The sequence below is a fragment of the Polyodon spathula genome, chromosome 4, assembly GCF_017654505.1.
Source record: "Polyodon spathula isolate WHYD16114869_AA chromosome 4, ASM1765450v1, whole genome shotgun sequence".
Taxonomy (NCBI): domain Eukaryota; kingdom Metazoa; phylum Chordata; class Actinopteri; order Acipenseriformes; family Polyodontidae; genus Polyodon; species Polyodon spathula.
In genome coordinates this window covers 75,191,860-75,206,310 of record NC_054537.1, presented here as the reverse complement: position 1 = coordinate 75,206,310, position 14,451 = coordinate 75,191,860, and positions in this window count along the sequence as shown.

Here is a 14,451-nt window from a genome sequence, read left to right as displayed (position 1 = left end):
GCTATCTGCTATTGGCTGCTGTGTTGTTGCTACTATTTCATGTATTATGCTACTATCAGGTATTATGCACTTTCAACTGTATTTAATGTACTATTTCATGTATTATGCTTCTATCATGTATTATGCACTTTCCACTGTATTTAATGTTTTATACATTTCTATTTGTTTAAAGTATTATGGATTTTCTTGTTACTGCATCTTGTAAAACGCTTTGTGATGGTGGTCCACTATGAAAGGCAATATATAAAATAAAGATTGATTGTGTTGAAACTTTCTGCACATGGTTGAATTGTGATGTTGCACATAATACCAAAAATAAACCTGAAGCAGAATTGCATTATTTTATGTATAGTGTAACACTGTGTCAAATACAGAATGACATTCATATTTATTTTCTTTTAGACAAATTTAGATTAGCAGTATTATTACATACACATTTGACGCATACTTAGAAGAAAATATATAAAGGCTACTAACAACAAAGCACATTGATGAAATAAAACGAATAGGCTAAATGTATTAAAATTAGCTTGTTGTGTTGTGTTGTTTACACACTGGACCTAAACACAGGTATTAGTTCAACATGTCTTTACTGTTTAGTGTTTCACAACCAACTGCCGAGTTTGTGCCTCAGCTTCGACTCCACACCCTGATGACGTGACAGCTTCTTCTTAAGGCTATAGTACAATATGTCACATAGCTGTTTTTATCTATTTAATAAGTTATTAGAAAATATGGTATTAGTATTAGACTTTTTAGTGATATGATTGGGGAGTGTTTTCGGTGTATGTAGCTGGAGTAGTTTGAGCCGCAATTCAAAGTGCAGCATAGTGTTTTGAACGGCAAGTCAAAGTGCAGCAGCGTTTTCAATGTGAATTGAAAGCGCAGCAGAGTGTTTTGATCATAAATTCAAAGTGCAGCAGCGTTTTGAATGCATGCTCATTACACTCCAGAGTCTTATAAAATTACATTGAAAACACTCTAGAGTGTTTTATACTGCAGAATGTTTCGGGCATCCTAAACCAGGACAGTCGGCAGGGCTGAGGCATGCATGGATGGTTGTAGTTTTATATTTGATATATTTCAATACAGAGATTTTCAGTATATTCCATAAATACTGAGTCTACTTGTATCTAGAAAACCTTCTGTACAGTATATTTACTTGAAAACTACATTAGAGGGAATTGTTTGCGTGGACTGTTAACCTTAATCACATAACACTTTATATAGCATCTGAACAACTGAACAGAAAAACAGGCAAATTCCTGATATGCAATGGCAGACTGTTGTTTTAATATTATTTATGTATTTCTATTTGTTGGAATGGTGGAATTCACTAGCAAATGAGTAACCTATATAAAAAGGTATTCTGAGAACAAAAATACAGTGAAGGGCAGTTAAATATGTGAACGCACAACAAGGAAAAAGGACACATCTGAGCAGCAGATCCCTTGGGCCATTGCATATTAATTGAAAGCAAAATAAATATGCTTCATCTATGGGCATGAGTGTTATTTCCACAACACACCCGGCTGTTATTTCAATTATCTGTAATATATGAAATAATACCATGGACGCACTGCATAGCAACTGCCCCTGAAGGGAGCCAAAACATATTACAATCCTGGTGGCATGTAGGCTGTAACCCATATGCAGCTTCATATGTATAAAAATGGGAGACTGTAATACCATACCTGTATTTGTAAAAGTGATGCATTAAAATTATTCAAATTATATTGGGAATAAATTAATATTGTTCATGAGTATTTATAAAATATTTTCAAAACATTTACCTGGTATTATTCAAGCAAAATTCCAGTAACAAAACAGGTTAAATAAGAATTCACTAATGATAGTTAAATATAACAATAGAAGACAGGACCTCTATTATATAACAAGCACACTGTTTAATGCTGGAAACTTGTTTTTTTATTATTCTTTTGCTATATTGCATTGCCTTTTACATTTTATGCAGTTCTGTGCATGGTTAACTTTTTTATTTATTTTTGCTGTTGGGTCGTTAATGGGAAATTTCACATACTGCTACAATACATACCAGATTTAAAAGTATGTACTGTATTAGTCTACTTTCTGAATTAAAATATTTCTTCTGTTGAAAATATAGTACTGTACCAACAAAATCAACTACAGTACATCTAAATGGAAGCCTACTTATTTAAAAACACCGTCCTTTCATCTATGTATTTTTGACATTGTGGGGTAGATGTACTAAAATATTGCATCTGTCGCAATCGTTGCAAACCACATGCAAACCAAACGTGAAATGTACCAAACAAACGCAATGCTGTTAGCATCATTTTATTGAATGCTTTGCAACCGCAGCTCTTATTTGCGCTTTAGCCTTAAATTAATATGTAATTCTGGACGTTCCTGCAGAAATTTGCAAAAACATGGTGGAGACAGTGCAAATGAGGGATCAAAAATATTGTAATGAGATGTACTAAAGCTGTGGGAAATTGCGACACTTAGAATTGCATCAATTTGTTAAAAACTTTTGAAAGCATGTTTTAAACAGTCACAGTTGTTGCTGGCATTTCCCAATCAACTTTTTATTGTGTGTTGCCAATTGAGCTCATTGTATTTTTAAGACCCAAGTACCTAATTTTCACTAAAGTCAGGGTGTATTTTCAAAATGGGATATGGACCCGATGTAGTTCAGGGAAAAGGATTGCTGCAGATTGTAGAGACAGCTGGACTCATTTACCAAGGGGTCATGCGGGACGTCATAAAAGGGGCCGGAGAATCGCAATCTAATCCTTCGCTTGGTTTTTGCATTTGAAAGTAAAAGAAGCATGAGAGACACAGTGAACGCTGTTGAAAAGAATATGTGTGTGTTGTTTTATTTGTTTGTGTTTGTTAGTAATTTTCTGTGTTTGTAAACCACCAGAAGGCTAACATGTATCCGGAGCAGTCTCCTTGGGCCAGCATAAAGCCGGAGCAACACTTCAACACAGTCACTATAAAAAATAGTTATCACCCACCACGAGCACTACTCCACACACCTGCACTGGTGACCGTAGAAAGTATTATTGTGGGGCGGATAACGTGTTTATTATTTGGGCTGCAATCCCTGTCTTTTTGTTCTCCATGATGTGTATAGCCGGAGCTTATTGTTTGGTAGCCAGAGTGTGATTTACAAAATAAAATGTCCTTTTTTTCCAAACTGGATTACAATTGTCTGACTGGGATTATTCCTGCACTGCATCACCTCTGCACCTATTCACAATCAGAAGTCACTTTGTCACACCATATTTATATTTTAAAGAATGTCTCCACAAAGTCATAACACTGTTCTTAAAATGGTGAACTAACCATCGATTCATACTTTGCTTAATTGTTTATTTTTGTGGAATCGGGTATTGGGTACACACTCAAAACAACTAATCTATATTCTTTAAAACATGACCACTGACGTTGTGCAGCAAAATCTTCTCATATTTTATTTGCTTAAAAGCATTTCGAATCCTATACATGCTCATACTGTACTGTAATTGTGCACAGGGTGGCTAAGCACTAATAAAAAGTCTTAAAACTGTTACAGTAATGGATGAATATGTTAATGGATTTCTAGAATTACAAAAATACTGTAATTTTTATGTTTATTTACTGGATTTAAAATGCTATGAGTGTTGTGTATTGTGATGTGCCATAAGTTTGTAAAACTCCAACTTTTAGTAGTATTTTAAATCAGCTTCCCGAAATGATGATACTGGGCCATGGATATATATATATATATATATATATATATATATATATATATATATATATATATATATATATATATATATATATATATAAATACAATATATCTTCATTAAACACAATATATCTTCATAGCACTGTTATTATTTACCTGTCTATCTGTCAACCGCTGTATTTATCTCTTAAGTCAAGAGTTTAATTTTATGATGTAAACATCCTTTGCACAGCCTAACCATTTGAACACAGGAAGTTAACTCTCTACATAAAAGTATTGCAGCATTAGCGATAAATGAAGGCAAGCACACACATGTAATTCAGGTTCTTTAATGCACCGGTTTATTAAGCCGGGACTACACAGGACCAGCAAAGCGTACTGCTTTACCAGCCAGTGGTACAGCTGCAACTGAGCAGCATAGTGCTACTCAGATTGTGAAAAATTAGAAAATAAAATAAAGTACTCAGACCAACACTGTGTTTTGGCTGTGTGCTATGCCCAACTAATTGCAGTCTCTGTCTGGTTTCTTTCTTCCTTCTTTAGTCCCGCTTTTCTCTGGCTCTCCTTGGCTGTTCTCCCCAAATCTCTCTCTTCTCTCAGTAGCTCTCTTTTAGTCTCCGCAGCTGCTTGCCACTCTCAGCTGCTTTCCCCGATGCGTTCCAAAGTCTGGCAAGGTCCTAGCCAGTGGTTCTCTAGCTTGGGGCAGCGGCTTTCGTTGGGGGCTGTATACCCAGACCAACTCCCCCGCTATAAAGCCCCTCCCTCATGGCTTAGTGTTGTAGCTTTTTTTTTCTTTCGGCCACTGTGTGCCAACTTCAGGTGGTCCTGTAGCAGCCTCGCATCCTCTGGTCCGGGTGTTTCAGCAGAGGGGTCTGGCAGACGGTCGAACACCATCTCAGCAGAGATGCAAAGTTCCAGGCCCAACATCAAGAACGCGGGGTGCAGGAGGTGGTGTCTTGTACTGAGGAGTGGCAGGCCAGGAGGATGAGGGGCAGTTGGGCATCCCAGTTGTGTTGGTGAGTGACGGTGGTGATGGCCAGCTGGACCGTGAGTGTGTAGTTAAACCGCTCCACCAAGTCAATGCATTGTGGGTGAAGGGGGGTCGCATGCATCTTGCAGGTGGCCAGCCATCGGCACATCTCTGCAAATGCCTCTGGTTACTGTGGAGCTCATGAGGGACCCCAAATCGGCTGAAGAATCCCTCCACCAGTGCTTCAGCCACCGTCTCCACCTCCTGGTTGGGAGTGCATAGGCTTCAGGTCACTTCGTAAAATAATTGAGGGCTACCAGGATGTATTGGTTCCCCTTATCTGAACGGTCCCAAGATGTTGACCCCAACCCTCTCAATGGGTCCGCTGATATGAAGCTGGTGGAGGGGGCATGCAACCGATCCGTGGGTCCTTTGCAGCCGGTGCAGCTGTTGCAGTGGCAGCAGTAGTCTTCCACATCTCGTCTGCACCTACCCGAAGTGCCCGGTGCGAGGGGTGCCATGGTGGGCCTTCAGCATGTTCTCCCGCATTGCCTGGGGGACCAACACGTGCCACCTCACCTCTCCTGTAGCTGCCTCCAGTCCAGCCCACTACAACGACAGGCCCATCGTCGCTGGGAACAGCAGTGCCACTTCTTGCCAGGGGGGGCTCCACTCTTCGGCCCCGACTGTGGTCATCTCCCGGCAAGTGACTGCCCAAGCCCCACTCACCAATGCTTCCCGACTCTGTTCCTGGTTGTGGCTCTCTCCTGTCTCGGTCACCGTCAGCTCCCTCTCCCAGGCCTCCCTCTTATGACACTGCAGCGCCTCGTGGTCTGGCTGTGCTGATCTCTCAAAGTGTAGGCATTCCTTGTTAGACGGGGCGACTTCTAGTCCAGAGGCCGATTAGTCTCACCTCCATGAGGATGGCTCTCCGCGAGCCACGGAGAAAGCATGCCATCTTCCTAAAGCACAAGCACATAATTCCCATACTCCTTGCAGCCCTTGCTCCTGTTCCATGAATATTTAAACACAGTATAGTTTATAGTAAGTGCAAATAAAACTACTAAAATACAATGAACTATGATGCAACAAGTTAGAAACAAATTACGTCTACAATTTCATGTTAGTCATGCAATAGTGTGATGTTCTGAAGCCTGATAAATTGAGGTTTGTTTCCATTTTCACAAGCTTATTATCTTGTGAAAACGGAAATAATTATTATGTCTTAATGTTATATGTGCTGATCTTTTTATTTTTATGCTGTACATGGCAGTTATATGCTTCTGTATGTAAGAAACCCTAGGATTTATAGATTCATCAGAAGTAAATTCCAAATAGTTTGGCTGGAAAAAATCTGCTTTGGACTTCTTTGAAGTTGACTATATTTTCCTTTTTTGCCAGTTGTTTTCAAGGTATTAGGCTAACTGGTTTTAGGATATAAAGTGTCTTCTAAAGCCAGTTGATTTAAAAATCAACCAGAGGATATGCATCATATAATGTGCAATTAGCCTCTTAAAGATGTGAAACCGAATGGGCATTTGGTTATGAAAAATGAGGTTACGCCCAATAATGTCTGCAAAATCTGTTGAACCCATTGGTGGACATAGGTTACTAATGCTTAGGTATAGGGATTGATCCATATGAAGAACGGACTAACACTGTGGAACCGACAGACTGGAAAATTGCAAATGTAATACCGATCCACAAAAAGGGAAAGAAAATTGAACCAGGTAACTACAGACCAGTAAGCCTGACTTCTATTGTATGCAAACTTATGGAAACTACAATAAGATCCAAAATGGAAAATTACCTATATGATAACAGGGTCCTGGGAGAGAGTCAAGATGGTTTTACGAAAGGGAGATGGTGTCTAACTAACTTGTTTGATTTTTTTGAGGATGCAACATCGATAATGGATAATTGCAAAGCATATGACATGGTTTATTTAGATTTCCAGAAAGCTTTTGACAAACTCCCGCAAAAAAGATTAACTCTCAAACTGAATGCAGTAGGGATTCAAGGAAACACATGTACATGGATTAGGGAGTGGTTAACTTGTAGAAAACAGAAAGTAATGATTAGAGGAGAAACCTCAGAATGGAGTGTGGTAACCAGTGGTGTACCACAGGGGTCAGTATTAGGTCCTCTGCTATTCCTAATCTACATTAATGATTTAGATTCTGGTATAGTAAGCAAACTTGTTAAATTTGCAGACGACACAAAAGTAGGAGGAGTGGCAAACACTGTTGCAGCAGCAAAGGTCATTCAAAATGATCTAGACAAGATTCAGAACTGGGCAGACACATGGCAAATGACATTTAATAGAGAAAAGTGTAAGGTAATGCACACAGGAAATAAAAATGTACATTATAAATATCATATGGGAGATACTGAAATTGGAAAAGGAATCTATGAAAAAGACCCAGGAGTTTTTGTTGACTCAGAAATGTCTTCATCTAGACAATGTGGGGAAGCTATAAAAAAGGCCAACAAGATGCTCAGATACATTGAGAAAAGTGTTGAATTTAAATCAAGGAAGTAATGTTAAAACTGTACAATGCATTAGTAAGACCTCATCTTGAATATTGTGTTCAGTTCTGGTCACCTCGCTATAAAAAAGATATTGCTGCTTTAGAAAGTGTGCAAAGAAGAGCGACCAGAATTATTCCAGGCTTAAAAGGCATGTGTGGCAGGCTGGCGAGTGGATAGAGGCCCAGAGACAGACTGCAGTTCAAAAAAATAACTATTTTATTATAAATAAACACAAAAATGAAAGGGCGCAAGGGCCAAAACAAAACAATTTAAACACAAAAAAGATAAAAAGCAAAACTTACAAAAATAACAGTTTCCAGGCTGGGCAATGCCTTCACTGGATTCAAACTTTCTAAACAACCCAAAAAAAACAACCTGCTTCCTCAGCTCCCTCTCCCCCAAATGAGAAGCAGAGGCCTCCTTTTATATCAGGTGGCTGGGCGCTGATTGATCGTTAATCAACCTAATCAACCCCAGCCACCTGAACATAATAAACCCAGGCAGGTAGGGGAAGTTAACCCCATCTCTGCCAATTTAAAGGGCAGAGCTTTGCTCTGCCACAGCATGTCGTATGCAGACAGGCTAAAATGATTGAATCTGTTCGGTCTTGAATAAAGAAGACTACGCGGTAACCTAATTCAAGCATTCAAAATACTAAAAGGTATTGACAATGTCGACCTAAGGGACTTTTTCGACCTGAAAAAAGAAACAAGGACCAGGTAAGAACAGTAAATAGGAGGCACTTTTTTACCCAGAGAATTGTGAGGGTCTGGAATGAACTCCCCAGTAATGTTGTTGAAGCTGACACCCTGGGATCCTTCAAGAAGCTGCTTGATGAGATTCTTGGATCAATAAGCTACTAACAACCAAACGAGCAAGATGGGCCGAATGGCCTCCTCTCGTTTGTAACCTTTCTTATGTTCTTATGTTCTTAAACATGTTTGAGGAAAAGTTATTTTGTAGTATGACAATCAATTCAATACATAAATTTTTCATTCACATTTCAAGTATAGGTTGTCCTGAAATGCATTAATTTATGCAGGAACTACAGGAATTGTCATCATCATCATATTCTGTATCAGTAACAAAGAACACATAATTTTCTTATAGGGTTTTTACATATTTATGGTGTATATATATTATATATATATATATATATATATATATATATATATATATATATATATATATATATATATATATATATATTATAGTATTCTAAACTACTGTGATACACCTCATTTAGTATAACATTGTGAATTTATCAAACTTATTTTATGACAATTAGATATCCTATCCTGCATGAAACAGATAAAACTTTGAACAAGGATACATACTTGTTGTCTTTATGATGTGTATTAACATTACACAGTTGTTATTCTCTTAAATTATATATTTTTATGAGTTATTATAAAAATGATAAAATATATACACATTTAGAGTGTACTAATACAAAATAATTTAACTGATAAGGTGCCATAAGTCTTTTTCACAAAGGAAACATTGCTGTATAGTTGCTTACATAATCTGTGACAAACACTTTGGCATTGTTGAGTTCTTTGGGTTTCCACAATACACTTTTTTCATAAGCTAAGCAAACACCTCACTCCTTTCAGCACAGCACACTGAGTAGGTTAAACACTTTCACTCTGCTAATTGGCCCGTGTCAGCTTTGAAGAGAAAGTAAACAAATGTACCACAGAAAAAGCTGAGAGAAATGTTAGCTAATTAAATTGATGAAAAAAAGTGACAAAAAATTTAAAAAATAAGCAGCCTTGCTTCGGTACAAATACTTCATGCTTGGAGCGCTCACAGTGTTAAAGCACACAGTAACTTTATTGTGCTATGAATCTAATAATAACCTTTTTTCTGCTATAATTCATACTGAAGAATTTACTAATGGTTTCAGACCTTGAAATTAGTGTAAGAGGAGGGTAGTGTACACATATTCTCACGAAGGGCCTGGAAGTGTTTGAAAGCACAGACAGAATTGTGAGTTTCTTCTGTCAAAGAGGCTAGTTAGATTAAGTGTTCAACCAGAGACTGGACAACTGATGAATCACGGCCTTAGATCAGGGGATTTCAACTAGGGGAACGCCTACCCCTAGGGATACTTAAGCGTCATGGGATGACTCTGAAATGCAAAAATAAAGGTGAAAGTAAAACAAAATATTGATTTTTGATTTGATTTTTATATGGTATTATATATTATCTCGAAACTATTCTGTATAAATATGTCATTTTTGTTCAGCAGCTCAAAGTTTACAGTCTGACTATAGTTTGAAGATGATCATCCACCTATACACGGGAATGAGTTCGATTGCTCAGATTTCCACTCTTTAGGCTTGACTGCATTTTAATAACAGCAGCCATGGCTGGTTGAATAGAGTGCATACAGATTACCCTGTCCTGTGTATCATTTCTTGAGTAAAAAAAAAAAAAGAAGATAGCTGCTTCTGCATCCATATAATATATATATATTATGCTACCATGACAACAGCCTCCACGGCATTGCTACAAATACAGGTATGACTAGTTACCTTTGTATGCTGTGCAGTCAGTACTGCAGTTGTTTAAATGGTACCTGTGTTATGTCAAGTGCCATCCTGTCATGTTCCAAATTCAAACTCAGTTTCTGTTGTCCGTTCTTATTTGACTTTTACTTTTACCAAATTCTGCTGGGTGTTACTTAAGCCTATCTGAAATCATTACCTTAGCCTAGCACTGATGATACTGATAAATAATTCTAGCTGACACATTTGTTAATGAATGCATCAAGTTTCTTTTAGTATTTCTAGTATTTCTCTTAGTATTAAGTGTTAAATAGTTATGGATGATAACCATAACCCTTATCTTAGACATAATAAGACTGACAGGATCATGTCTCTTGTTAGCCCCATAATGCCATTTCACAAGCTCAGGTATTCTTCTTTAAGGCAGGACACAAATAGCATACTCTCCCGACTAAGGTGTTACAGGTAAAAACTTAATAAGGAAACATCTCCTATGAGCATTACATATTTTATATATTAGAAATGAATGTATTTTTTAAACAGAACTCAGGAATCAAGAGGTTAACTGTCATGTATGGGACTATTACCTACAATTTTTGAAAGCTAAAATATAAAAAATGAATGTTGTTGGTAATAGTGTAGTAGTGATACCTTTTATTTTTAATAGAAATTGTGGTATCATTTTGTCTTTTTTATAAGAATTGGACTAACCTTTTCTTGGCACAGTGCATTTGTTTAATTTTATTTTTTGTCTGGGTTTAATTGGCGCTTAGATACTTTGCATACACCCCTAATTCAGTTATTCTTCTAAAAAAATATATATATTCAAAGGATTTATGCTTACAAAATTTTAATATAATGCTAACTGTAATCCAATGAGCTTCAGGCAAAGAAAATAATTTGCTTCAAATTACAGTTTTAAGGCTAGAGGAAAATGATGCCTCCTTATCAGCTGGGCTCCTTTGTATGTCTGGCGATTTTTTTTTTTTTTTCAGGATTTCTTCAGAAGGCAGCTGATGATGAATTCTTAAGCAGATCACACTGATAATTGTATTTCATAACTGTCAGCTCAGTGAAGACTGTCCATGGAGGTGTCTCAGCTCACTTGAGCTATTTGTGTCACTGCTTCTTCACAAGCTCAGCCCTCAATAAAACTCAAATCACTGGGGATATTGTTAAGTCTTTGGCGAGGATTATTAAATTGAAAGAAAATTTATTGATGACACTTTAAAACAATTAATCAGGAACAGTTGATTAATAAAGTTATCTCCCTATTGTCATGAAACGAGTGCCACAACTACTACTCTGCTTGTCAAAAGGCCTGGTTTGTCATTCTTTTTGATTAATGTATTGTTCAGATTTCCCCCCCTCTACTGAAAAAGTCTTTGGAATACCAGTAAGAGAAATCATAAATATTGAAAGCCAGCACGATAACCTTGACTATGTTTTGGAGTGTACACAGGGAAAACTAGATATTCAGGAACTAAATTGCTGTGGGGATTAAAAAACAAATTGGAGATTTTGGAGAACGTCACCTCTCCAACCTTGTCATTGTGATTGGGCGGCTGTGATTAATTAGTTTAGTTATATTTGCAATTAGGTCCAAAAAAAAAATATTAGCAGGCTGAGGGAAGGCTTGTACACCAGAGCTTAGGCCGAGTATTGGTGTTTCTGGAACTGCCTGAAAAATGGCGCTCACCAGGCCTCTGCATGGTCGCCAGTGGCTCCTGGTGGTAGGCAAAACAGGAAAGGTTACCCACACTATATAATAACCAATACTTTACTGGCAGTCACTCATAAGGTACCTGTGCCAATCCTGCACGAAGGAACTCATTTTTTGGGATGCTGGCCCTTTTTTGTTTCTTTTTTTTTTTTACGGATGCAGTACCTGGTGTTATGCTGGCAACTTAAGCAATGATATGCTGATGGTTGAGGGTGGTTGAAGCAGAACTGGAATTTTGATTGTAGAACACTTTTGAAAGGTGGGATTTGGTGTCCTAACGCTAGCTTTGCGCTGGTCCAGAAGAGATACATGTAGAAATCAAATTAATGTTCCAAGTTCCGGATTCCCTCTCTCATTTTCCTTTGCTACATATCTAGCTTTCATGAAATTAAACAGCAGACACGTGTTTGCCCTTTCAAAGCTGAAACACAGCCATTATGACTTTGCCAGTTATGTTGTTATCAATGACAAATATACGAACATTTAAATTCTAGATTGTATAACTAATTCATTCTTGCATTGTGTCAGGTGTTATTTTACAAAGACATATTTTATTGCTCTGTCTTCATTAGTGACTTGTTTGAATAGCCTCACATTTAAAAAAAAAAAAAAAGTGCTTTAAACAAATATTCTGGGGAAACTTATTCATGTTTTGGGGATTTTGCATATAGTTTTTCCAAGTTAATAACAATAATTCTCAATTGCACACTACTTCTAAAAGTGTGTTGCAGGATATTGAGGTAAACACACAGTACAGTGATTGCTTGGTTAAGCATGAGAGTTGAATAATATAAGTATATGTTAGAGTGAACTTGCTGAATTACAATTTATGAAAGGCCAAAATTCCTTGTCAGACATATATGTGGCAACAAACTCGAGCCTACTGAAGGATTTCTATGTTACACTAATTCTTACAGTACAGATTCCATATTTTCAGACATACAATTACTAAATAATTCAGCAGGTCATCTACCAGCCACTCTATTAAAAAACTATTGTAAATTCACATGACATACAGCAAAATCATTATGACTTGACAGAAACAATGAAGGGGGTTAACGCACAACACAGGTACACATCCTGTGGCAAACAAAAATGTTACTGAAATAAAAGCCAGAAACAGGAAGCCAAAATTACAGGTTCCCTCAGGCAGTCATCTGTCTTAAATAATATAATTTGTCAGGCTTCCAGCATCTTCTGGTTGTAAACACACCCAATAAAAGGTCTTGTACTGTACAAAGGATATTACACACTTGTTAGAGGGAATGTTTTGAGGTGCTTTCTGCAGGACTCTTTTTATTTAATAAGAAGCAGCCACAGACTTATACTGATGCCTGATGGATAATAGTGATCATTTTCAACTGATTATTGCTCTAGAAATGAAAAGGAGAAAGTAAAGTTCAAAGGAAAAAGATTTCAGAGGCTACATTAATTTGACAAGATTTATTTAAGAAACAGATTTGCAAAATCAGTACACTAAGTGATGTAAGGGTAGCTAGTTCTTGGACAAGGTCACATATGTAACAAATCATTATTTAGGCATTTAATGTACAGACTCTGAGGAGAAATAAAATGTTCACAGCTAGAATAAATAGGCAATGTTATCCAAATGAAAACACATGTGGCTTGTAATTGTTTAAAATACAGCATGTCACGAGGACCAGCAACTTAATTGCTTAATTTTTTTTTTTTTCAATTTCGGTTCCATATTAATACAATTAAATAATATAATGTGTGGTTTGGTTATCTAAATAACTTATTATTTTTCTTTTTACAATGGTAGTTTTTTTTTTTTTTTTTGCTGTTTAGTGTATTGCTTAATAAAATGAAGCTGTTATCATGCTTGAGGAAAAAAAAAAAAAAAACTAAGGGCTTTTTAGAATGAGAAGAACCTCAAGTTATGAAAGGCCAAATATTTATATCATCTGTATAAAGGATTGTATTACAGCCTATGGCAAGGATAAAGTATACTTGGAGCCATGCTGTAAAAAATGAAAATAAAACAATCATCCCTAATTATATACTCAAGTAATCGTTTACTAAAATAAAAAAACAACTCTTACCTAAGTTTGCAACCTCCCTAACTAGAATGAGATATGTTGGCACTAGTAATGAACTGTACTGCAAATCTTTACATTTCCATAATTAGGATAAGAACCTTTAGTCAACTTTTATCCAGTTAAATCAATGTAACACTTGGCATTGTGCATGCTTAAAAGGTTATCTTGTGTCAAGACAAACTTAGCCACCCACTTAAAATAGCATTTCACCAGGCAGGAGCCAAGTCAGTGTTAGAATATAATTACATTTTTGGCCAATGGATTCCAGCTGAGGTGCACCTTCAGTGTTGGGGCCCGATGACAGCCAAGGTGGTGAGGTAAGGGAGCTGGGAAGTCATACACACTCAAGTACACAGAATTCGCCAACCCCCCTCAAATCCCTATAAACTGTTTCTGAAAGGGACGGGGTCGGGTGTGTGAAACCTACATAATTCTTTCTTTGATTTTTATCTTGTTGTTTCAGTCATTCCAGTGCTGGGTAATAATTCATTTTGTTCTGTTAGTTGTCTACATTGAAGACATGGTGAAAGCCTCCTTGAATGATCTTTCAAATATATTTAATTCCAAAGAAATCGCTCTTCCATCACTAGTTACAATAGAGTGGCCTTACCTAGGTTTGATATTGCAATTCAACTTTTGATACCCCTAATTCATGGAATGGTTGTTTTACATTGCAATCATTCCATGGAATAGTCAACAGGTAAACAGTTAACAATAAAGTGTGGAAAGAGTGTGCTCCCTCATTTACTCAGGACTAAAAGGGCAAATTCCTAATTCCAAGGTACTAACCTAAAATGTCTTGGAGGCAATTAAATAGAAGAATGGGGGGGGGTTGGATTTAGGTTTATAAAGCACAGTAATGTTGTTTGTTGAATTTTAAAAGCATTATGCTGGTTAAGTAGGTATCTAGACCAGGACTGAGGAGGCATTATCAA